The 25,612-nt window shown below is 34.3% G+C and overlaps 1 non-coding gene across 1 annotated transcript; it reads right to left on the bottom strand.

Annotated features, from left to right (window-relative positions):
• Nucleotides 1–22,495: 22,495 nt before the first annotated feature.
• LOC123952352 lies at nt 22,496–22,631 on the bottom strand. Its single transcript, XR_006820609.1, has one exon. It is a non-coding gene; the product is annotated as a U4 spliceosomal RNA (small nuclear RNA).
• Between the last annotated feature and the right edge of the window lie 2,981 nt (nt 22,632–25,612).

The following is a 25,612-nucleotide window of genomic DNA, read 5'->3' on the forward strand; positions in this document are numbered from 1 at the left end:
AGTGCAAATTTTAAGAGCAATATCTGGTTTAAACAAATTCTATTTGTGCATTTGTCTCAAAGAGTTTGCTATTCCTTGATTCAAGGCAATAGCAACAATGAAGGAGAGGCAGTGGTGAAGTCCAGAAACTAGGGATCAGATTGGGTAGGAATAAATAACTGTGACACACATACATGCATACATAGAAATATACATTTATAGACACAGTAACACAATATTTGAATCCAATTATTTGTCTGAGTTATGGCAAATTTTCCCGTCTTCTTGTTCTGTCTTTACCTACTCCCTAATTTGTTTTAAGCCATATGTTAAAAAAGAATGCTCCAAAAGTTTTCTTTTTAAAACTGTTAGTTTCTCTTTTTTTCCTCTTTTTATTTCAATCATTTAATATATATATTTAGTCTATTACATTACAAAATTAACATATCTTGAACATCCAAAGATATATCAAAAAAATCCCTCCTCCTGATTTTATTCCATAGAAACAATCACAAATTAACAACTTGATTTCTATTGTTTGAAACTCTGCATAATTCCTTAAATATATACAATACACTGTTTTATGAACAGTTTGATACATTTTTATAATGTGTGTATGTTGGGTGTCTTTATAGTAACATATTATAATATAATTCAGCAATTTTTTTTTATCATGAAGATCTTTCCACTAAATTCCCATGCATTTAACTTAGTCAAATTGAAATATACATAACCCGGAAAGAAAAAAAAAAGGTAAGAAAAAATATAAAAACTGCACAGACATTTCTGTTCAGTAAGCAGAATGTTTCTGTATCAAAGTAGACAAGACTATCCTTCCACTTCTTTTGTTTCTCTCTGTTCGTTCAAGTTCGTAAGACCATTCAGTGAATTTTCTAGAATGAGGTTTTGCAGCACTAAGTGTGATCTAGTAGTTAGAGAAAGTATGTTGGGCAAAATACTGTCTTTATATAGAAATCACCTGATTTATTCAGGGCCATTGTCTCCAATATCACACTTTACTGAGAGATTTCTAAGAATAATTTGGATTACATGTAAATTTAGCTTCATACCCTAGCTGTAAAATCTAACTTCCTGCCAAAGGAATTATTCATCATGTTTTCTGATTCCATTATATGCATCTACCTAATTATTTCTTAAAAGATTTATTTATATATTTATTTGAGACAGAAAGAGAGAGAGAGAGACAGAGAAAGAGAACAGGAGTGGGAGGAGGCAGAGAGAGAAGCAGACTCTCCGCTGAGCAGGGAGCCTGACCCATTCTTGATCTCAGAACCCTGAGATCATGACCTGAGCCAAAAGCAGATGCTTGACTGACTGAAAACACCCAGGTGTCCCTCTAGCTGATTATTTTTATCAACAAAACAGTACTCCATTTTGTAGATATACAATGATGCATTTGCTGATTCTTTTTCAGGAATATCTTACCTATTCAAAGTACTTCTTCTAGGGAAATTTTATTATTAATTAAAAAAAAGAAATTAGTGTTGTTAGTATTCTCAAGGGAAATAAATTAAAAAAATAATTTTTACTATAATTTATTGAATTCCTCTTTGTGCCAAGCATTCCTGGCATCATTTAAATCTCATAAACCCCTGAAGTAGACATTGCATTATTAGTATGAATACTACACAAAGAACTTTCAGGGTCAGAACAATTAAGTAACATCACCTGAGTTATATAGCAAGTGGGCATTAAGACTAAGATCTAAAACCAAACATTAAAGCCCCCAAATTAGTTTCGCTGAGGTCATGACCTCAGAGTCCTGAGACTGAGCCCTGAGCCCAGCCAGGGCTGAGCTCTGCACTCAGCAGGGAATCTGACGCCCCTCTCCCTTTCCCACTCTTCTCTCTCTCCTCTCTCTGTCTGTCTCACAAACACAAATGAAATATTTGGGGGTGCCTCATTTAGGCATCTGACTCTTGATTTTGGCTTGGGTTATGATCTCAGGGTTGTGAAATCAAGTCCTCTCAGCGGGGAGTCTGCTTGATTCTTTCTCTTCCTCTTCCTCTCCCTCTGCCCTCCCATGCTCTCCCTTTCTCTCTCTCAGATAAAATAATAGATAGATAAATCTTTAAAGCCCTCAACCTAAACCTTACTTCTTATTAGATTTTTATAGGAGATATATTATATTCTGCTTTGAATTTAAGAATTAATGTCTTTACTATGTTAAATCTTCCCAAGTAGGAACGTGTTGTCTGAGCATTTTTTTCTAGTGTTCAAAGAAATTCATAATAATAATAATGTAGTATCTGTCATTAAGGTATTGTGATTTTCTATAATATGAACATACATTTATTCACCATTTAAATACGTTTTAATACATAATTACTTTCTGAATCATTTCATGACTCTTTTGATCATTACACTGACTAGTTTTTAGCCTCAAAAACAGGTTACTTTCAGAAATAAAACACTTTAATTAAATGGCAGTAAATTTAGCTTTTGTAAAAATAAAGCTACATTTCACTCTAGGAAAAATAGAAGATGTGTTTAAAATATTAACAGGTAATAAATAAACCATTAAAAATAAAATATTAACAGGTAAAATAAACAGAGAAATGTGTATAATTTTTAAATATTGTTAAATATTTAAATTCAATATTTAAATTGTTGATCTGATTTAAACATTTCCCCAAAGCGGGGTACAAGTAAAGTGTTCCAAGCAACTCAAACCCTAATTAGAAGACATTGCCATTCATCCTGATAGCATGATGCCCATTTCCTTCCCACTACCATCAAGTATCAGATCAAAGTGTAACCACTCATAGGAAAAAGAGGCAATAAAGAACTTTAAAAACACTGTGACCACTAGGGGGCATGTTCCACTTTCTTATCAGAGACTGCACTAAATTCTCTCATTCTCAGTTTTAGGTAATCCTCATGAACAGGTGAAGAATTGTGAAATCCACAACTACAAAAATAGCAAAAGAGTTTCTTTGCATTATTAGAAGAGCAATGCATGCTTTTTATAAACAACTTAATGTAATGGAAATGATAAAAAGACAAAATCCCAAAGCAATTTTTTGTTAATACTTGGCAAATTTTGTCAAAGTCACAAAGTTATGTTCATACTGCACCTATAAATTTATAATATGAATATTTTTGAGGTTTCCTTCAAACATTAATTGTATATCCTAAGAATTCCCACAGCATTGCATTATTTGATTAAATTTAATTTCTTTCTTCTATCCATCTTATCTCTATGTTTACATGGTGTTTAAACTTCCTTTTATTATCGGACATTAAGGCTCCTCTGATTTTCCATTAATATGAACAATATTCTAAAAAATGGACCAGTAAAAGTATAAGTGCAGGCCAACCTGGATTCATGTCTCAACTATGCTATTTCCTTTTTAAAATGTGGGGCTGGTTATTAATCACTTAAACTCTCAGGTTTGTTTGTTTTTTTAAATGGTGCATAATAAATGGTATCTACATAAAATTGCTGTTAGATTGAATTAAAATCATAAGAAAAAATAAACTCACCATATAGAACATACTAAACACATTCTAGCTTATATTACAATGTGTTATTGTCACAATTTTTGTACATGAAACTGCATTTCAGATTATTTCTCTAAAACAAATTTTTATAAGTAGAGTTGCTCATTCAAAAATCAGTGATCTTTACTTCCAAATTATTTTCTAACATAGTTGATCCAGTTTATAATCTTTAAAGTTATTTTGAAATGTTAAGTTTCTTCATCAATACAAAAACAGTAACTCATTCAGAGAATAGCATGACTTGAGAGCCATTGGAATTCATGTTGTACTTCATTGTAAAAATGGCAAACATGCATCAAAAAGTGTTATGTTTATCTGATTCTGAGTTCATCTTTTTCAAAACTTGATAATCTGAGTTTAATAAGGTCTGTGCAAGCATTTTTTTTTAAAGATTTTATTTATTTATTTGACAGAGAGATCACAAGTAGGCAGAGAGGCAGGCAGAGAGAGAAGAAGAAGCAGGCTCCCCATGGAGCAGAGAGCCCGACGCGGGGCTCGATCCCAGGACCCTGAGATCATGACCTGAGCCGAAGGCAGCGGCTTAATCCACTGAGCCACCCAGGCGCCCCTGTGCAAGCATTTTATGTGTATATATACATGTTCTATTTTCTTAGGTAGGGAAAACAACAGTCCTTGTAAATCTCAGAAAGCTCTGTGTCTCAAGAAAGGCAAAAAACCATGATTCTAAATATAATCCTCCCAAAATATGGGACCCGCTAATTTGTGAGAAGAACTTCAACTGTGTCTTGTTTCTCTGGGCCAGGTATGTTAATGAGTTTAGACATATGGTATTAACTTTTGTCCTATTCCCTTTGACTTTTATTGCCTATAGCCTTTTCTAAGACCTAAAACTAGAAAGTTAAGGCATCTACTAAGCCATATGATGTAAAATGACTATTTTATTATTTTGAAGCTTGCCTTAAATATAATTGGAGGCTTTAAAATAAGTTCCATCTAGCTACTTTTGCTACAATGCATTCAATTAATAAATGTACTAAAAGTGTCTTATTCACTCAGTTTGGAGACAGGTCTGAATTTTTTTGGCCTCTTCACTAATTACATCTAATTAGAAGAAACATTGAAATATAGAGAACAACACAATTCACATTTCTCTTTTTCTTTTTGAGGGGCTGCCAACTATGTATTTGGAAAGAGCTAATGAAAAATAATTTCCTTTAGGTGCCCATACATTTACTAGTCTATTTCCTTTTACATCTTTATGTCCAGAAAGAAGAAAGATTTGGAAGTTGACTTAGAAAACTAAAGGTAAACTAGTAAATAAAAACAAATAAACCAAATGAAGTTAGTCCTACCTTTGGGTTTGGGGCATAAAAATCCTAAAACAGGTGAATTTTTGACTGACTTATTTACACAAAACTCTTCAAGTTTTGATTAGTTTGAAGAGAAAGATGTGGTTTCCTTAAAAGGATTTTCCTTAACCTCCTCTCTTCCAGGGGCTTTCTGGATTTTAGATAAGAATGTCAGCCAAGCTAATATGAAAGCTCCTTATAAAAGGAACAGATTAAACGTCTGACATACAAATAATTATTGAAAATAAGTTGCTGGACACTTCCTATCTTCTCTGTTTCAACTTTGAGATAGGCACTGATATCATTGGTAAGAGAAAGATACCCTTATCTATTCAATTTAGAGTTCTTATTGAATTTGATAACTTGCTTCCCATCTTATATATTGATATCATAAAGATACATTCCCAGGAAAAAGACTGTAAGTGGAGAAGAGAGCATGCTGATCAGGAGAGTCTTACGGAAAACTACATCAAGAAACGACTCGCAGGTCCCAAGTGTCTTCTTGGGAAATTGTCAATTTTGGAAAAGAAAGGAAGGAAAGATGGAAGGAAGGGAGAGAGGGAGAGAGAAAAGGTGGGAGAGAGAGAGAAGGAGAAAGAGAGAGACAAAGGATAGAACTAAAAACATTTCCATGACATCATCAACAAGTTGATCATTTATTGAATCTCTTCCACCAAACCAAGAATTCAGAGCAAATACTGTGAATCACCAGGCAGTGACTCAATAGTGAGCTTATGAAGAGAAATTTAATATAATTTGGAATATTAAAGAATGAAAACGAATGTTTTACACTAATCTGATAAGATATATTTAATTTAAATAAAAATGGGCCACCACATTACTAGCAAATTACAAAGCCAGAGGACTTGCCAGTATCTCAAATCTCTTCTACCCTCTTCCATTTGTAACTGAATAAAGTATCTTACGCAAGGTACTCAATAAGTCAGGTTTCCTGTCCTTTTAACATCACAGGGCCTCCTTGGAGATGAACCCAAGTGAAAGTCAAAAGCTTTCTCTCAGGACTTCCCCATAATTTCTCATGTTCTAAAAGTAAGACTTTCTCCCCGACCCCAAGAGACGTTCCTTTACTAGTGAACAGAGATTACCATAGGGTCTTGGAAATTAATCAACTAAATGTAAGAAGTTAGTTGTTCAAACTGAACGTCAGCCTATCCTCACAGTAGCCTTATGATAACCTCCTCAGATTTGAAGATCTCCTATGCACAAGTACAACTGTCTTGTTTATTTACTGTCAGTACTAGGGATATTCAATAAATATTTGTTAAATGAATGAATAAATGTTCACAAATATAAAATACATAGACCCTGCCTAATTGAATAACCACATTTGTCTCTTAAATTGTTTAAAAACTAGTGACCACATGCCCTTATTAAATTATTCCTATCAAGTTTGCATGCTTACATAGTTTCCTATCTTTAAAATAATGCTCTCCCTCCCCACTTGGATCTAGAAAAATAGACTTTTTTTTTTTTTTTTTTTTTAAGATTTTACTTACTTATTTGAGAGAGAGAGTGAGCACAAGTGTGAGGGGAAAAACTGAGAGGGAGAAGGAGAAGTAGATTTCCCACTGAAATGGCGCATTGGGCCATCCCAAGACCCTGAGTCATGACTTTAGTCAAAGGCAGACGCTTACCTGACTAAGCCATCCAGGTGCCCCTGAAAAAATATAGTTTTAAAACTATTTGTAAATGGTTACTTTTTCACTGTTCTAGGTAATACTTACAGATAATATAAATTTCAACATAAGCCATTCATTTTATTTTCTCTTGGAATAATGCCTTAAAAGTCCACATATACAACACCCTCTCACACACACCCCGACAAACATGTATATACACAATTTTAAAAGAAATATACCTCTCACATTGGGAAATTTTTAAGACTCAGCCTACTTTGCATTCCAGGAAACAGAAACCAAGGGTTTGAATTTACATACACATTTGCCCTAAGACTTTCTAATCAAAATGAACTCCCTTAGGATACCTCCAGGCATCCAGAGAGGGTTGAGAAGATCTACTAATAGCTAAAAGGAGAAAATGTGATGAGAAGAGCAGAAACTATTTTCTGAAGAGGAAATGAAAAGAAGGATTGCAAATTCCACACTGAGGGTGTCTGGGGCTAGTGCCAAGATTCGTATAAAGGCAATTCTTACCTTTGGAGTTTTATGGGATGGTGAAACACAACTAAATAGGATTAGGGTATAACACAGAATACAGAAAAACTCATGATTACAGGGATGGAATAGGGTAAGGCTTGGAAATAAATACTAAGCCACATTTATTCAATATCAAAGAAAGAGAATGGTGTATATGCAATCATAATACTAATTATAATTTAACTAATTTTCAGTCTTTCATTTTACAGTGGAGAGTAACTATAAAGTAGAAAGTTTTCAATTGCCAAGAGAATTCTAAGTCCCTTCAGAATTATTACTTAGGATTAGAATTATAGCAGAGTTTAAGCACAGAATATTTTAAGAAATGCATTAAGGCCATTTTAATTCAACATGTAAACACATATATATGAGGCATTCTTATTCAGATATGAATTTCAGAGATGCAAAAATATTTTCCATATCTGTAGAAAACCAGTGTCTACAGTTTATCTTATTGGTCATGGTTGTATGTGAATTAAATTCTATGTTAAACAAAGGAAAGCTTTCTAGTTGTTGATGTCAGAGTTATTTATTTCCCATACAGAGGGCAGATCTACTTTTTTTTTTTTTAATTGGAACAATCTTGAATTTCATTTAATTCTCCCATCATTATTGTCATAAAATCACCATGAAGCCCTCCTAATGTACTTTCACACATTACAAGAAGAATTAGCCCCAGTAAAGAAGTATATTTTAATTAGGGATTTAATTATTGTATAGTAGAGAAAAAAAAGTACTTATAAGATGTTATTCTAAGAAACCTTAAGTTATGATTGCTCCCCCACATTAAATTGCTTTTTTTTGTCTTTAAATTAACACCTTAAAATGTTATTTCAATTCAATTCAATAATTCAAAGATTATTTTTAAATATATCACATTTATCTTGTTTAAAGCTCTTTTTATTTCTTTTTTTCTTATCTTAAAGACTATTTTATTTTTAAGAGCAGTCTTAGGTTCACAGTAAAATTGAGAGGAATCAATATTTTCCGTATTTCCTGCCTCAATGCATACATTACTTTCCTGTTATCAATATTCACCACCAGAATAGTACATTTGTTATAACTGATGAATCTACACGAACATATCATAGTTGCCCCAAACCCATAGCTCAACTTAGGGTTCACTGTTGGTATTGGTACGTTCTATGAGTTTGAACAAATGTATAATGACATCTGTCTACCATTATACTATCATACACAAAAGTTTCAGTGACCTAAAAATCCTCTAGGCTGCCTATACTCATCCTTTCCCCCATCCAACCCCAACCCCTGGCAACTACTCATCTTTTTAATGTCTCCATAGTTTTGCCTTTTCTAGAATGTCATGTAGCTGGAAAACATACAGGAGGTAGTCTTCCAGATTGGCTTCTTTCACTTAGTAATATTTCACTTAGTATTATGTCTGGATGTATCATAGTTTATTTATCCATTCATTTGCTTTAGGACATCTTCATTGTTCCTGAGTTTTGGCAATTAATAAAAAAAAAAGCTGCTATAAATATTTGTGTGCGGATTCCATTTATTTGTTTTTTATAGCAATATTTGTAGTTGTCCTTAAGAAGATAAATCAGGGCACCTGGGTGGCTCAGTGGGTTGGGCCTCTGCCTTCAGCTCAGGTCATGATCTCAGGGTCTTGGGATTGAGCCCCACGTCGGGCTTTCTGCTTGGCGGGGAGCCTGCTTCCCTTCCTCTCTTTCTGCCTGCCTCTCTGCCTGCTTGTGGTCCCTGTCTGTCAAATAAATGAATAAAATCTTAAAAAAAAAAAGAAGATAACAAACCAATGCATATTAATAATAAATTCAATCAATCCTAAAGTATAATGGGTAAAATATCAGAGTTCTTCCACCTTCCAACTGCTGCCCATTTTTAGTTCTGCAGCACTGAAGTTATCTACTCCTAATATTTGCATTATATACAGGCCAAACATATAAAAAGGTGTTTTGAGTATGGCAGGGCAATTCAAGAACAAGTGAGTGAAAGACACTGAGATCTTGAGAATTTCTTTCAGTGTGGAGAAAAAATGCATTTAAACTGTCTGAAGTAAAATTTAATAGATAAGGTGCCCACATATATTATATAGATATATCTACTTTGCCTAGCTGTATCCTAGTTTATATAGTTATATCTTGGACAAATGTATGACTCATCAAGATATATTGTCAGGACATATTTAGTTTGTCTATTCTAGCTCTTCTAGATATGTTCTAGAAAATAGTTAATGAGAAAAAAAAACTAGAAATCTTTCCTAAATAGATTTTTCTTAGCAAAAACAAAATAGTGTCAACTTTATTTTCTAAAATACCTAAATTATAAATTTAAAGTAGCAAGACATAACATTATTTTTTAAATACTTTCATTCCTTCTATCCTTTTCAATAACAAAAAGTATTTCATAACTCAAGATAATATTTCTAGGAAATAAAGGGTCATCAACGAAATATTTTTTTGTAATGTGGTGGTCATCTTCATAATTTAATAATATTGAGGCCTTAATGCTTATTTTTAAAATTATGTTTTAAAACAATTTTGAGTTATATTTTATTTTTAACTTTTTAAAATCTTGAATTATATTTTAAAAGAACAAGAAGCAAAAAGTCCTTTAAGTTTTTGATATTCAGTAACTTAATGGACTCACAATTTTCTTTTTCTCTTGGAATCTTACTTTACTTTAACTGCAACATTCCCTCCCTGACTTATCAGTTCACATGTTCTTAACTCTAACAACTTTCCAGGCCTAAAGAGAATTCCTAGTTCTTTTTCTACAGTTCACCTCATCATTTGCTAACCATATTTCAACAACCCACTATGTTTACTTTTCATCTCCTGCTTCAGAATTTTCTGTGGTTTCCCTTCTTTCCTTGTAGAAATTTTACAAATAAATCTTCTGGGTATTAGAGCATAATGTCTTCTTTTGAAACCACTGAAAAATAGTTATATGCAGTAAAGGACTAGCCTTCTTATTCCATTTGGGCAGAAAATATCAAATAAAGGAGACCATTTTGCCACAGAAAAGCAAATTTAGCTTAAGAAAAAAATAAAGTGGTAAGAGTCTATCTAATTTCAGATGTTAAGGAAAACATCTCAAAAATAAAAGTCTAACAAGAAAACATTAATTATGCCCAAGTTTCATAATGATGCAAGCATGTTATTGAACATAGGTAGTTGTCCAAATAAAGTATTTTAGACTATTTTTTCATAGATGCAAAAAAGAAAATGATTCTCCAAAAGTAGTAAGATGTCTACAGTGATCTCCATAACCCAGCCATGTTCACCCCACACCATACTCCTCACTCTCACCCACAGGCATTCTCTTTGTACCTCATGTAGGCCAGTGACTGTCAGCACCTTTATGCATTGCTGTCTGTTTTTCTTGTGACTTCCTTTCCCAAGGTATTTGTACTGGTGACATACTCTCACCATACAGGATTTAGCTCAAGTTTCATTTTCAGACTACATTCTCTAACTAACTTCATTGATACTGGTTTGCTCTCCCTCCTTTTGCTCTGTTTTACTGTTTACACAGCAATTACATCTCCACGAAATTACAATGCTCATTTCATTGTTGCCTGTCTTCTCCCAAGATTTAATCTTTATTGTGAGTGTTATCTTTTTATTTTATTCCTTTTGCATATCCCACTGCCATAAAACTGAAGACCACATAATAGGTATTGAAATATATGTGTGTGTGTGTGTGTGTGTGTATTTTTTTTTTTTTTATTTTATTTATTTGACAGAGAGAAATCACAACTAGGCAGAGAGGCAGGCAGAGAGAGAGGAGGAAGCAGGCTCCCCGCGGAGCAGAGAGCCCGATGCGGGGCTTGATCCCAGGACCCTGGGATCATGACCTGAGCCGAAGGCAGAGGCTTTAACCCGCTGAGCCACCCAGGCGCCCCGTGTGTGTGTATTTTTAAAGATTTTATTTATTTGACAGGGAAAGACATGACAAGAGAAGGAACACAAACAGGAGGAAAGGGAGAACCAGGTTTCCCGCCAAGCAGGGAGCCTAATTCTGGGCTGTATCCCAGGACCCTTGGATCATGACCCAAGCTAAAGGCAGACACTTAAATATTAAGCCACCCAGGCACCCCTAAATATATATTTTTATAACTATTTTAGTCTATTAATGCTTTTAGCAGTTAAAGGGCATTAACACTCCTTGATTATTGAGGATCATAGCATTTTACAAATGAAAGGACTCTACATTCATAGAGGCCAGTAGTTATCTTTTCAATGTTAGCATCTAATTTGAATAACATTCCCAGGTTGAATTTCCTATAACGGAAATCCAATGCCTTCTAACAAATGTCTTTTCACTATTATTCTAAAGTTGTTTCACAGGGTAAAACTAAATTAATTTATTAATTCAACAAATATTTTATTTATCTAAGACCCATTATATGCCAGGGAATGTTCTGGGGGTTATGATATAGGTCTACGTTTTTAAATAATCTCCATACCCAATGTGGGGCTCAAACTCACAATCCTGAGACTGAGTCGCATGCTCTATTTACTGAGCCAGCCAGGCGTCCTGGGATATATTATTTAACAGAAAAATAACAATAAAAAAATTCTTGTTCTCATGGACCTTATATTCTGGAGAGGAGAGATAAACACTTTAAATATAACACATATGTAAGTGTCAGAGTATAAGAAAAGGTGACATGTAAAATAGGATGAGTGTGATCATCATACTTATAGGGTCAGGAATCAGTAAAATTTTAAAGAACATGTTCAAAGCAGATCTTAATAAAATGAGGGAGATGTGTATAAAAACATGGAGGTCGTTCCAGGCAGAGAGAATTGTCAGCATGAAGAACCTAAAGTGGGAAAACAGTGTGGATCTGTGGAGAAAAAGCAAGTAGGCTAGTATGACTAGAGTTGCATCAGTGAAGTGGAGAAAAGAGGAGGCAAGGGGTGTGTGTGTGTGTGTTGTGTATGTGTGCGTGTGTATGTGTCTGTGTGTGTGTGTTTAGTAAAAGATGGAAGTGGTGGTATTGACTGATTCACAGAATCCCCATGAAGAAAATTTTGAGAAATAATCCTTTTTTGGGGCAATTCCATTCACCTTACTCAGCACTACCAGATGAATTTTTCTCAAATATAACTCTGGTTATGTCTACCTTCTCCTCAAGAAACATGTAAAACCCCTTCTCAAACCCATAGGACAAAGGTCACCCATGTTATACTAGAACCCATAGATTTGGAATAAACAATCTTTATAAATCCATTTCCTCTATAATTTTCCTCACATCTCATGATTCAATGAAGAGCAATAATCTCTTTCCATTCACAAGCCCTACAGTTTCCTATTTCAGTGTATTTCTAAATAGGAAGTACTTTACTTATGACCTTTCTCCCCAGTGTTTGCCCTCCTTCCAGACCCAGTCTAATCGACATCTATCTCCCTCTTGAAGTCCTCTCTGATCACCCTGCCTTTGATTTACCACAGTGCTTTAGGTGAGATTGTTTTTACAGCTCCTTATTATTTTTTCATATTGAATTAGCAGTATTCATTCACTATGCATCCTTTTTAAGTGTACATAGAAATTTTAACAAAGGGAGGGAATGTATATTCCAACAAGAAGATATGTGATAAACAATTAAATAGTAATGGAATTCCATGAAATTTAACTAAAATGAAACTTAAGTTGCATGCTTAAAGTCACAGGGGTAGTATGTGATGGAGCTGTGATCTTATCATTATATTACCACCTCACTATACTATATTATAACATTCCTTAGTAATCTGAAAACAGTTCCTCATGACTGAAACTTTCTTTGTATGCAGAGGTAACAGGGGAAAATGTTGCATTGGATTTTATCTTGTCAGCAAAGAGAAACAATGAAAGTTTCAGCAAAGGAATGACAAGTTGATGTGGTATTTTAATAATCTGCCAACAATGCAGGGAATGATGAGGAAAGAAGGTGGGTGTTTTCTAACGAAGTCTTTATTTATAAATTTTTGATTATATGGTTTATAAAGTTCTGATTATATAGTTCAAAATCTGTCATGCACCATTCAACTGTCAATGAAATATTTTATCAATGCAGTTACTTTACTTTTTAAAGCTCAACAAAAATAGACAATTTTATCAATAACTATTTAGAAGACAGTATTTATGATACAATATTTTTAAAAGAGTTTTTTTTTAGATCTTAAAGAGTAGAGGTAGAAATTAAGATTTTTTCACTTGTACTAATTGCTCTTCAAAATAGTGGAAACTTCCCTCATGCCAAGGAGCCAGGAGTCCTGCAGGCTATAATATTAGTCCAATTTGTGCTGTGAAATAATCTCATAAGCACAGTGTTGGTGGGGGATTGTATGTCTCTTTGTGCTGTGGCTCTGGAAATCTTATAGAATTCTAAAATTGAGAAATAATTGCCTCTTAATGCCAGTGCAGTTTTTGGCAGGAGTGCCAAGTAGAGAAAACAGCACATGGAAATTTGATAAGGATGGCTATCCTCTCAGACAGGAACATATGATCACTTGAGCTTTCTTTCCACTACAAGTGACTTCCAGTCAATGCATAAAACTCCTTTAAATATAACTAAATGCTGGTAAGTCAACAATTCAAACTCTTATCAGAAATACATGAAATTTAAACGAATAAAATATTTTCTACTGTATGAATTCTCAAATTGTGCACGAGAGGGAAAGAACAGTTTCCTAATCGAAAGGCTGTATGTTATAGGCACACAGTCTATAAACTTAACAAGCAAGTCCAAATACTTTCTGCTTCTGTGCCACAGATCCCCCGCCTTAGATACCACAGTCATGCTCCCCAAATCACACTTTATAAACATTTCACAATCATAACTGACAAAGATACTAAGATGTCTTAGTGGCTTTGTTAAAGGCTTTCACATCAATAAATACACTATACAAAAATCAAATGAAAGCTGAAATGTTAGCATTCATCTAAACTGTCCACTTTGTCAGTAATGTTGAATTTGTTCTCTGTTTGGGTGGGGTAGAGAAATTCATAAAACACAAGGAACACTTTTTAGAAATAAAAACTGTATGTTCATATATGCAAAATGGAAACATAAACTTTTTTTTAAATTAGGAAATCCTTTATGATATGCAAAGTATACAAGGGAAAAGAATAATGTAAGTACACAGAGCTGAGACTAGGGTGAGCATAGTGAGATATTCATTTTGGGAGCAAAATTTAAGAGGATGCAGAAGAAAACCTTAATAACCAAGATAAGCAATATCTAATGTAATATTTTAAGAATAAAATTAATGCTAAAATTCCATGATACAATCTCAATAAAATTAAATAAAAACAGGATCAGTATTTCTGATTTTTCCTTTTGTTTAGTCTTGGTTTGGAACTGCAAACACTAAGCACTTTTTAAAAAATGGCTTGATTATTATTTATTTGAGAGAGAGGACAAGCAGGGGGAGGGGCAGGACTCCTTGCTGATCAAGGAGTTCAATGCTGGGCTGGATCCCAGGACTCTGGGATCATGACCTGAGCCAAAGGAAGATGCTTAAACAACTGAGCCACCCAGGCACTCTAATTACCTTTTAATCATATATTTCAGAGCTTAGAAAAAGTGCAAAACCTAAGAAAAAAGAGTCTGGCTTCAATGTTATATTCTAATATTGTTATTTTTTTTGACAGTAAACACATTTTGCAAATAATATTATAGCTTAAACATTTGTATTCTAAATATACTAGTTGCCTCTCTTCAAGTGTATGCTAAGATCTTTAAGGCAGAGGTCATGGGTGGCTCAGTGGGTTAAGCCGCTGCCTTCGGCTCAGGTCATGATCTCTGGGTCCTGGGATCGAGTCCCGCATCGGGAATCTCTGCTCAGCAGGGAGCCTGCTTCCCTCTCTCTCTCTGCCTGCCTCTCTGCCTACTTGTGATCTCTCTCTGTCAAATAAATAAATAAAATTAAAAAAAAAATAAATAAACTTTTCTTATTAACATGTCTCATAGTGTTATACCTATAATCATTGCTTGACTAATCCTTATTAATAAGCTAGGTAGATTAAATAAATGCTGATTTACATGGCTTTCTCCATTAACCCCCAAGCTCTCTTTTGTAGTCTAGTGACATGACAAAAGAAATACAGAAAAGAGACTTGTGCATTGAGAGACAGTATCTTATTTTTTTTATATATATTTTAAATGTACTGAGATGTATACCTTTCATCTTCTTGAAAAAGAAATTGAATTGTCTGTCAAATGATACAGAAGTACTATACTTTTTTGGAAATAACAGGGAAAACAATTCTACATTTTCAGTTTATCAATGTAACCAAGGTATATTATTTTTGGGAAAAAAGTAGCTTAATGTGAAATATAGATTAAGGATAATAGAGGGATGAGAGAAAAACAAAATTAAGGAGTGTTTCACTTAATCAAACACTTCAAACAGTAATTGCCTTTTAATAGAAAATACAAATATGATTGACATAAAATATAGTTGAAAATATGTAATTTTTATCAAATGCAAGTTGAAACCTCTAAAAATTACAAATATGAACAAATTTACTTATCTACCAAATTTTTTTCTTTTGCCCTAAATTTTCCTCATATTTTGTTTCTATGTAGCTATAACTATTACTCAACCAGTATGACTTTAATTAGTTTACAAAAACAATCTAATATTTTTGCAACATGCAGGAGGAAATTCATACTCATAATTTTGTACTGTTTAGGTACATTGTACTCAAATCATCTCCACTTTATGTGACTGACCTCTGTCACACAGTTATTCCATTTCTCTGACAATTATAAATTGCCTTCTCAAGCTCAAAATTTTTGTGGTAGTCTTCCATCTTATATATTCTAGTTTTATTATATGGTAACTATTATGTCTTAAATTGTATCATCCCAAAATTCATATGTAGAAGTCCTTCCAATCACCCAGTATTTCACGAGGTGACCTTATTTAGAGATAGGGTCTTTACAAACGTGATTTGACTACAATGAGTTAATGGGGTGGTGTGATCATAACATGTCTTTATATAAAGCAGGAATTTGCCCACAAACCCTTGTTTGATATGAAGATGAAGGCAAAGATGGGTGGGGGGAAGCTTCCACAGCTATGGAATGTCAAAGATGGGCAGTAAACCACCAGAAGCTAAAGTGAGGGATAGAACAGTTTCTCTTTCACAGCCCTCACAAGGAACCAATGCTGCTGATAATTTGATGCTGGATCTCTAGCTTCCAGAACTCTGAGACAACAAACATTTGTTATTTAAGCCACTCGGTTTCTAGTACTTTGTTATAGCAGCATAGTGAATTAACACAATAACCATATAAACTTTTAATTTAGAATTTAAAACAATCTTTTCAAATTTAAGATATTTAATGAATTGTTTAATCAGTTGGCTTGGTGAATATAATAGATTTTGAAAGCAATGATTTTGTACATTGGCTTTATCTCTTACCTTTCTACACAAACAGATATACATCTATACGCCATTGATTTAATAGGCAGGTGGGGGAATGGTTTCAGAAGCAATAAATGAACTATTATGCTATGATATGCAACAAAGTTTCATTTGCACTCAAATAAATTTCCCTTAATATGGAAGTGGATATTATGAAGAAACAAAGTTCAGCAGTATAGCTTTACAATAAAACTCTCTCTTCCAAAGAAATATTCTATATTAAGATTTTATTATATGTATGATTTAGTTTAATAAAAATGGGTGTATTCTAGGCAGGGATGTCCATTATCACCACTGCTATTCAACATAGTACTAGAAGTCCTAGACACAGCAATCAGACAACAAAAAGAAATTAAAGGCAACAAAATCAGCAAAGAAGAAGTCAAACTATCATTCTTTGCAGATGATATGATACTTTATGTGGAAAACCCAAAAGACTCCACTCCAAATCTGCTAGAACTTGTATAGGAATTCAGTAAAGTGTCAGAATATAAAATCAATGCACAGAAATTTACAATTGCACCCAAAACCATAAGATACCTAGAAATAAACCTAACCAAAGAGGCAAAGAATTCGTACTCAGAAATCTATAAAGTACTCATGAAAGAAACTGAGGAAGACACAAAGAAATGGAAAAACGTTCCATGCTCACGGATTAGAAGAACAAATATTGTGAAAATGTCATTGCTACCTAAAGCAATCCACATGTTTAATGCAATCCCTATCAAAATTCCATCCATTTTTTTTTCAAAGAAATGAAACAAAAAATCCTAAAATTTATATGGAACTAGAAAAGACCTTGAATAGCCAGAGGAATGTGGAAAAAGAAAGCCAAAGTTGGTGGCGTCACAATTCCAGACTTCAAGCTCTATTACAAAGCTGTCATCATCAAGACAGTATCGTACTGGCACAAAAACAGACACATAGATCAATGGAACAGAACAGAGAGCCCAGAAATAGACCCTCAACTCTATGGTCAACTAATCTTTGACCAAGCAGGAAAGAATGTCTGATGGAAAAAAGACAGTCTCTTCAACAAATAGTGTTGGGAAAATTGGACAGCCACATGCAGAAAAATGAAACTGGACCATTTCCTTACACCACACACAAAAATAGACTCAAAATGGATGAAAGACCTCAATGTGAGAAAGGAATCCATCAAAATCCTTGAGGAGAACACAGGCAGCAACCTCTTTGACCTCAGCCGCAGCAACTTCTTCCTATAAACATCGCCAATGGCAAGGGAAGCAAGGGCAAAAATGAACTATTGGGACACATCAAGATCAAAAGCTTTTGCACAGCAAAGGAAATAGTCAACAAAACCAAAAGACAACTGACAGAATGGGAGAAGACATTTGCAAATGACATATCAGATAAAGGGCTAGTATCCAAAATCTATAAAGAACTTATCAGGGGCGCCTGTGTGTTAAACCTCTGCCTTCGGCTCTGGTCATGATCCCAGGGTCCTGGGATTAAGCCCCGTATTGGGCTCTCTCCTTAGCATGGAGCCTGCTTCCTCCTCTCTCTCTGCCTGCTTCTCTGCCTACTTGTGATCTCTGTCTGTCAAATAAATAAATAAAATCTTAAAAAAAAAAAAGAACTTATCAAACTCAACACCCAAAGAACAAATAATCCAGTCAAGAAATGGGCAGAGGACATGAACAGACATTTCTGCAAAGACGACATCCAGATGGCCAACAGACACATGAAAAAGTTCTCCATATCACTCAGCATCAGGGAAATACAAATCAAAACCACAATAAGATACTCACGGCAGTCAGAATGGCTAAAATTAACCAGTCAGGAAACGACAGATGCTGGCGAGGTTGTGGAGAAAGGGGAACCCTCCTACACTGCTGGTGGGAATGCAAGCTGGTGGGAATGCAAGCTGGTGCAGCCACTCTGGAAAACAGCATGCAGGTTCCTCAAAAAGTTGATAATAGAGCTACCCTATGACCCAGCAATCGCACTACTGAGTATTCACACTAAAGATACAAACATAGTGATCCGAAGGGGCATGTGCACCCGAATGTTTATAGCAGCAATGTCCACAATAGCCAAACTATGGAAAAAACCTAGATGTCCATCAACAGATGAATGGATAAAGAAGATGTGGTATATATCTACAATGGAATACTATGCAGCCATCAAAAGAGATGAAATCTTGCCATTTGTGATGACGTGGATGGAACTAGAGGGTATTATGCTGAGAGAAATAAGTTAATCAGAGAAAGGCAATTATCATATGATCTCACTGATATGAGGAATTTGAGAGGCAGGGTGGGGTGTTTTGGGGGGTAGAGAAGGAAAAAATGAAACAAGATGGGATCAGGAGGGAGACAAACCATAAGAGACTTTTAATCTCACAAAACAAACTGAGGCTTGCCAGGGGGATGGGGATGGGAGAGAGTGGTTGGGTTATGGACATTGGGGAGGGTATGTGCTACAGTGACTGCTGTGAAGTGTGTGAACCTGACGATTCACAGACCTGTACCCCTGTGGCTAATAATACAGTATATGTTAATAAAAATTTTTAAAAAATTAAAAAATGGGTGTGTTCTGTAGGTGAAGTATTGTAATGGAAAGTTCATCTGAAGATGGAATGTATTTACTCTGCATTCAAGAAATTCACCCTTTAAAAAGTTTAAAATGATTTCAATACAGTATAGTGGGGCAATTAGTAAAAGTATGCTCAAGCAGCAGATTAAGCATAGAAAAAAGAATGATTGACTTTATTTAGGGTGGGATCATGAAAGTAAAGGCTTAATGAAGATAGAAACAGTAAAGTTTTAAAAGACAAATTATATTCTTTGAGTGAATAAAAGTATAATTGGCATTTCAGATAGAGTAACATGGACTATAGAGGCAAAAAAACATGTTTAGAGGACTCCAAGTAGTAGTTTAGAGGACTCCAACACAGAATGAAATGTGTTCAGGGGATGGGATTGGCAAATCAAGAGGTTGTGGTGAGAATCCCCTTGTGTAAAAAGTCATGAAAGGTATATACTGGGGGTGTTATAAATTCAATTTTCACATAAAAAATAAATTCTAATGGAGGACTAGAGGATAGTTGTGGAATGAAAAAAACCAGAGTAGAGGCACCAGTAATTGCTGTTGGAATTACGATCCTTGGATATGTCCACTTGGGGGCACCAGGCTCACAGACTGCAATGTGCCCTATGGCAATTTCTGTGGGGAGAGACATGGAGGTCCTGCGTGATGGTAAGGATGCACTGAGAAATATTAGGAAATAAAATAAAAATAAAAAGGAGAATTATTGGATGGGGGTAAGGTAGGAGGAGTCGTCTAAATGATTCTTGGGGTTTTGCCTTTAATTGATAAAACTAGTATGGATAAGACCAAAATAGTTTTGATTAGTCTAAGGAAGATAGATAAATTGTGTTAGTTTCTTTTTTCCCCAATATTCACAAGTTAATATTTAAATGGCTATATTAAAAATAGCAGCATTGTGTTCAAACTGATTTTGAATTTAAATACTGTTCCATTTGTAAAAGAATCCCGGCATATGGTGCACAACTGTTGGCTCTAAAATGTTTGCACTATTGGCCCTCATCTTCTCCCAAAATGTTGGACTGTTTAACTATTCAGAACAAAAGAAAATGGAGTTTAGTAGTCCAGTCAACAAATTTCTGGTTTTAAATATTGCTTAAATCAGAGTTAATTGATTTCATATAAAGATCCATTCCGTATCTAACCAATTGTCCACAACTGGTGAAAATTAAGTTGTTGACTTTTTTTTACCATTTTATTCAATTAATCTATTCTAAGTGTTTTTTTATTCAGTATGTAAATAAAAGGAATAGTTGAATAGATGGCAACCTAGTTACAAATAAATGCCAGTGAGATGGCCAAGAGCTTAAAAATATCATATACACTAAATCAGTGAAACTGGATTGTCTGGCCACAATTTTGTGAAGGCATTGTTCATAAGTATTCAGATTAAAACTGAACCTCCTATATAAGAGTGTTTAAATAATTTTGCAGAGAGGAAAAAGAAAGAGAGAACAACATGCAGGTAGAACTAAGTCTAACACAAAACTGAGGATTGTAAATAGATAAAAATAAAAACATGAAATTGTCCTGATGGCAAATACATTGACAAAAAGTCTGGTTCTTCTCTCATTCATGAGAAGCAATTTAGAAAGTGTGGTTTTTGAAAAGTTGGTGGGCTGGTGGGATTGAGTGCTACACTTGGATCAGTTTCTGACCACAGTGCCAGATGAGAAAATGGCCCGGGGTTTCAGGAACCTATCCAGTTTGGTGGTAATATTTTCCAAACTTAACATGAAATACTTTACTCAGTCTTATTTTTACTGGATCAGATCTGAATGAGTTTACTTTGTTGTATCATTCAGTTGGTTTGAGCCTTGTTGGTATGGCACATAAACAAAATATTCCTTTTCCTTGAATAGGAAAAGAGATTAAAAGCATAGAACTTTAATTTGAAAAACAGCCCCAATGCTGTTACTCCTTCTTTCCTTCCCCTCCTTGTTAGGTTCCATTATAAAAGTACACCTACTTTTTCCAGCTTGGAATTTAGCCCAAGACTATCATTATTTACATGGAAATAACATCCATAAATGTCACCTGGACTCTTTATTAGAATATATTCTTAGTTTACAGTGTCAAAGAAAACATTTATAGTCATGTTAGGACTTAAATTGCATTTAAATTGCAGTTGACACTAAATAACGTAAACAGCAAATACAGTTTTTTCCTAAAGACTTAAATATAATTCACATCTTTGTCTTTCTAAATCTCCTTAAAGTTTACCTCCCTTAATATTCTTGTTGCATGAGCTATTTTCATAACTTCTTGACCAAGACAGAAAGGAGAATTTAAAATATTGACAAAAGTGTTTTTTAAGTCCTAGATGCATGAAAGGCAATATTTCACGTATCTGAAGCTTAATACCTTTCAACTTGCTTCTTCTTAACAGCTCTGTTTTGTTTTTAAGTTTTTATGAGGCTGAACCAACTGAATAGTTAGCACTATATGTACTGTCCTCCTACTAAGTGGGGGCCGACTACACATTTTTTTTAATTCATGACAAAGCAAATAAATGAAGACTCAACTCATGCCTCCATTTAATGTCTTCCCACACTTTGATATGCCAATAAAACATTTCAATAATTTAAAACTCATTATATAACAAAAATATTCAATCAGTATTTTTATCTTTATTGATGAATTTGAAGTTCACTTTTTCTGCTATTTTTTTGTCAGGCCAAGAAATCAGACATAATTACTAAAATTTGTAGTTTTACAGATATCACATCCATTCTACTACTCTGTGGCCTACAGACATATTGCAACTCTAAGAGCATGTGGTTGACAATGTTGTATAGCAGCTGGTACAGAAGAAACCTGGCAGAGCACATCTCATAGAATAAAACAAGACTTCACCAGTTGCCATTGTCAGCTTTCTTGTCTTGAATATAAATTGTTACCAGAGCTGTCTTGTTAGCCACTGTCTCTATTATAATATTATGAATGTCTATATTTTTGAAATAATAAAAGAAAAGTTTCCATAAATACTTACATATCCTCATTATATTTGAATAAATAAATGATCCTTCCATTTGGCATAGTCTCCCATCTAACCATACATACTCTATAGGAAGTACTATCAAACCATCTAATCATGGTGTTGAAACTTCTGGAAAAAAATAAATTAAAATCACAGAATTTATTTAATATCAACCACTCAATGTTTAACTTAATTCTGATGGATTTTCATCTTCAAATAAATTCATATTTAAATTGACATATTTTAGTTATTCAGAGATATATGCAAAAATCTATTTGTTGAGTTGAAAAATCAGATATATCAGAAGAATGCTTTTAAAAAGAGGACTCTGGGGCACCTGGGTGGCTCAGGGGGTTGAGCCTCTGCCTTTGGCTCAGGTCATGATCTCAGGGTCCTGAGATCAAGCCACACATCAGGCTCTCTCCTCAGCAGGGAGCCTGCTCCCCACCTCTCTCTCTGCCTGCCTCTCTGCCTACTTGTGATTTCTCTCTGTCAAACAAATAAATAAAATCTTAAAAAAAAAAAGAGGACTCTAACTAATACCATATTGGTACTGCTATTTATATCACATAATTTATGTGTTGTATTATGAATAGTGATAAAATAAATACCTCAATTAGCAATAATCATGCCTCAGATGAACCTCATTGGCTATGATATAGTCATTGCGCAAAGCTTAAAAATAAATATCTCATATCATTTTATACTTCAGTAACTTTATCAGATGTTGAGTAGTCTCTAATTTTTAAATATTAAGTTAATTCCCTAGCAATTCTATTAAAATTGTTTGCCACTGTTAACCTGTTTTGGTTAATTTGCTTTTTGGCAAGACTTGCAGTATCAGAAGTTTTTGAGGTTATCCATCCTTTGTCCAGCTTTTGCTAAACTGGTTACATCCAGAGAAATCTCTTTACTTCTATCGAAGGTTGTGTATTATTGCATTTTTAAATTATGTGTGTATTTACTTCTATCACTCATTAAATGAAAAGGCAATTTTATAGGAAAGACCATAACCTTCTTTTTCTCTCTCCAGTCTCTCTCCAGTCCCTAGCATGGTAGGCATTAAATAAGTATTGTTTAAATACTTAAATTAAATACTTAAATTTAAATTAAAATACTGCTTGCCTCCAAAAGTGCATTCTTTCCCTTCATAGCCTCCTCTAATGGCCATGCAAATCAACACAAACTGTTCCACATGTGAAATCATAAACATATACACTTTCCAGACTTCACCTCTTATTCTTCCTCTATCAGTAATTTCTAAATGTTGGTGGTCTTTTATCAAGACACTTATTAACCCTAAAACTCCTTAATTTATCTATAACTCCTTTTATTTTTATCTCTCTCTTTATCCAGCTTGGAAGGCTGCCATTAGCATATTCATTATTATTTTCCCAGTATCATTCAACACTTGATCACTGATCACACATTGATCACTATTATGGTTACAATTATTGCCCTTTTCCTTGAATCTTATACCAAACAATTACTTGGCCTTTCTTCTTACTTCACAGAAAAAATTAAAGTTGCCACAAAGAGATTCTATAAGTACCTGCCTCTAAACCTCAAGTCTTTTTCATATTTCTCTTTATTATAAAGGAAAACTATTACTGTAGCTAATAATAAACTATATTCTAATATAGTACATAAATCTTTGGGTACTTTATTAATTATTTCTTACATCAATCTCTTAATCAAAAACAACTGATAGTTTTCTTGACTCTGAAATGCTTATATGCTAGATAACAGATATCAAATGTAACATTTCAATATAACTGTTATTAATCAAGTCAATAATATTTACTGAATTCATGTTAGTTGTCAAATACTGTTTTGTTATAGGGAATACAGCAAAGCCAACACAAACCCTTTTCCCTTTACATTCTCATGGGAGGAGAGAAACCAATAAATAAAATAAAATACAGATAAAAATGAGTAGAATGTATGTATACCTTATCAAAAGGCAGTAAGGACTAAGGAGGAAAACAGTGAAAGGTGAATAGACAGTCCAGAAAGGTGAATAGACAGTCCAGACATGAAGTTAGTGCAGTTTTGAATAGAGTTGTGCCTTAAAGTTACACCGGAAAATGGTAGTATTTGAGACAAATTCTAAGGATGGTAAAGAAGAGTCAATAAAGGTATTTGGAAGGTGTGTTTCCTGGGCACATGGAAGGGCAAATGAAAAGCCCTGAAGCAGGAGAAGAGCACCTGGGTAGGTAAGTCAGTTAAGTGTCAGACTCTTGATTTTGGTTCAGGTCATGATCAGGGTTGGGTGACTGTGTGTCAGTGTTGGGCTCAATGGGGAGTCTGCTTGAGATTCTCTCCCTCTCCCTCTGGTACTCTTGCATGCACTCTCTTTCTCTCTAAAGTAAATAAATAAATAAATCTTAAAAGAAAAGAAAAGCCCTGAAGGAGGAGAAAGTCCAGCATGTTTCAAGAAATGGCAAAGGGGCCTGTGTAATTGAAGCAGAAAGTGAGAGGTGACATGTGAGAAGAGTTAGATCAGAAGGGGAACAGGACTGCACTGCAGGAGAGGAGGGATACGTTTTGAATCACGTTTTAAAAGAACATCTCTGTTTACTGGGTTGAGACAAGACTGAAAGAAACAGGGACAGAAGCAGTTAGTGAGACTCACAGTTACCTAAGTCATCCATGGAAGGACAATGGCTTTCATCAGGAGAGCAGTGGTGGAGGCAGCGAGATGTTGCTGAGGTCTGGAATTCTTCTAAAGATGTAACTAACATTGATGTGTGATGTAAGGGGAAGAGGATGCAGGGATGATCCTAAGATTGTTAACACGTAGGGTTATCACTTACTTTGTGAGGGAAACTGAGGAGCAAGTCCTGGGAGAAGTTTAGGTCTTGGCTTGTAATTAGATGCCTATGCATTATCCAAGTGAAAGTAAAAGTATCAAACGGGAAGTTTAAGATACGACACTGGAGGTCAGAGGAAGTCCTGAAGTCCAATTGTGATGTGAAAAAAGCGAGCATGAAACTGGTGAATTTAATTTATACAGATAATTAGGGTAGTTAGTCTTCCTGGAGGAAATGGTTTTGAAGCTAAAGCCTAAATAATAGCTAGGATTAATTAAATGAAGAACTTGGGGAACTGAGATAATTCTAGGCAGAAGGAATTAATGGGAACATGTAATAACCTGACATAAAAAGAGACTGCTGCAATTGAGGAATTAAACATGGCTGAAGAATTGAGAATTGACTTTAGAGAATTGTGATATGAGAAAGGAAATGTATTAACTTATAGACTAACATAAATTTTGCTCCATCTTTAGACTAATGAGAAACCTTGAAGAGTTTTACACAAGCTCACATATACTTCAGATTTGCATGTCATAAAGGTGAACCTGCTTCCATTTTGGAAAACTAATTGGAGAAAATAAGACTAGAAGAAAATGCCAAACAACAACAAAAAAAGACTAGATATAAAAAGCTACTTAAAAAAAAGCTTAAACAGGAAGCTAAGAGATAATAAAGGTACATAAATGTAGATATAACTAATATGGAGAAAGTGATAAGACTGAGAAATTTTGGGACTTTCTTTTTTTTTTTTTTTTTGGTTGTAGTACCGGTCAATTAGTGAATTGGTTTGGTAGTGAAGGAAAAGGAAGAAAGGCCAATTCCAAGTTATTGTACCTGGCAAC

This window comes from Meles meles, chromosome 10 (genome assembly GCF_922984935.1).
Source record: "Meles meles chromosome 10, mMelMel3.1 paternal haplotype, whole genome shotgun sequence".
NCBI lineage: Eukaryota > Metazoa > Chordata > Mammalia > Carnivora > Mustelidae > Meles > Meles meles.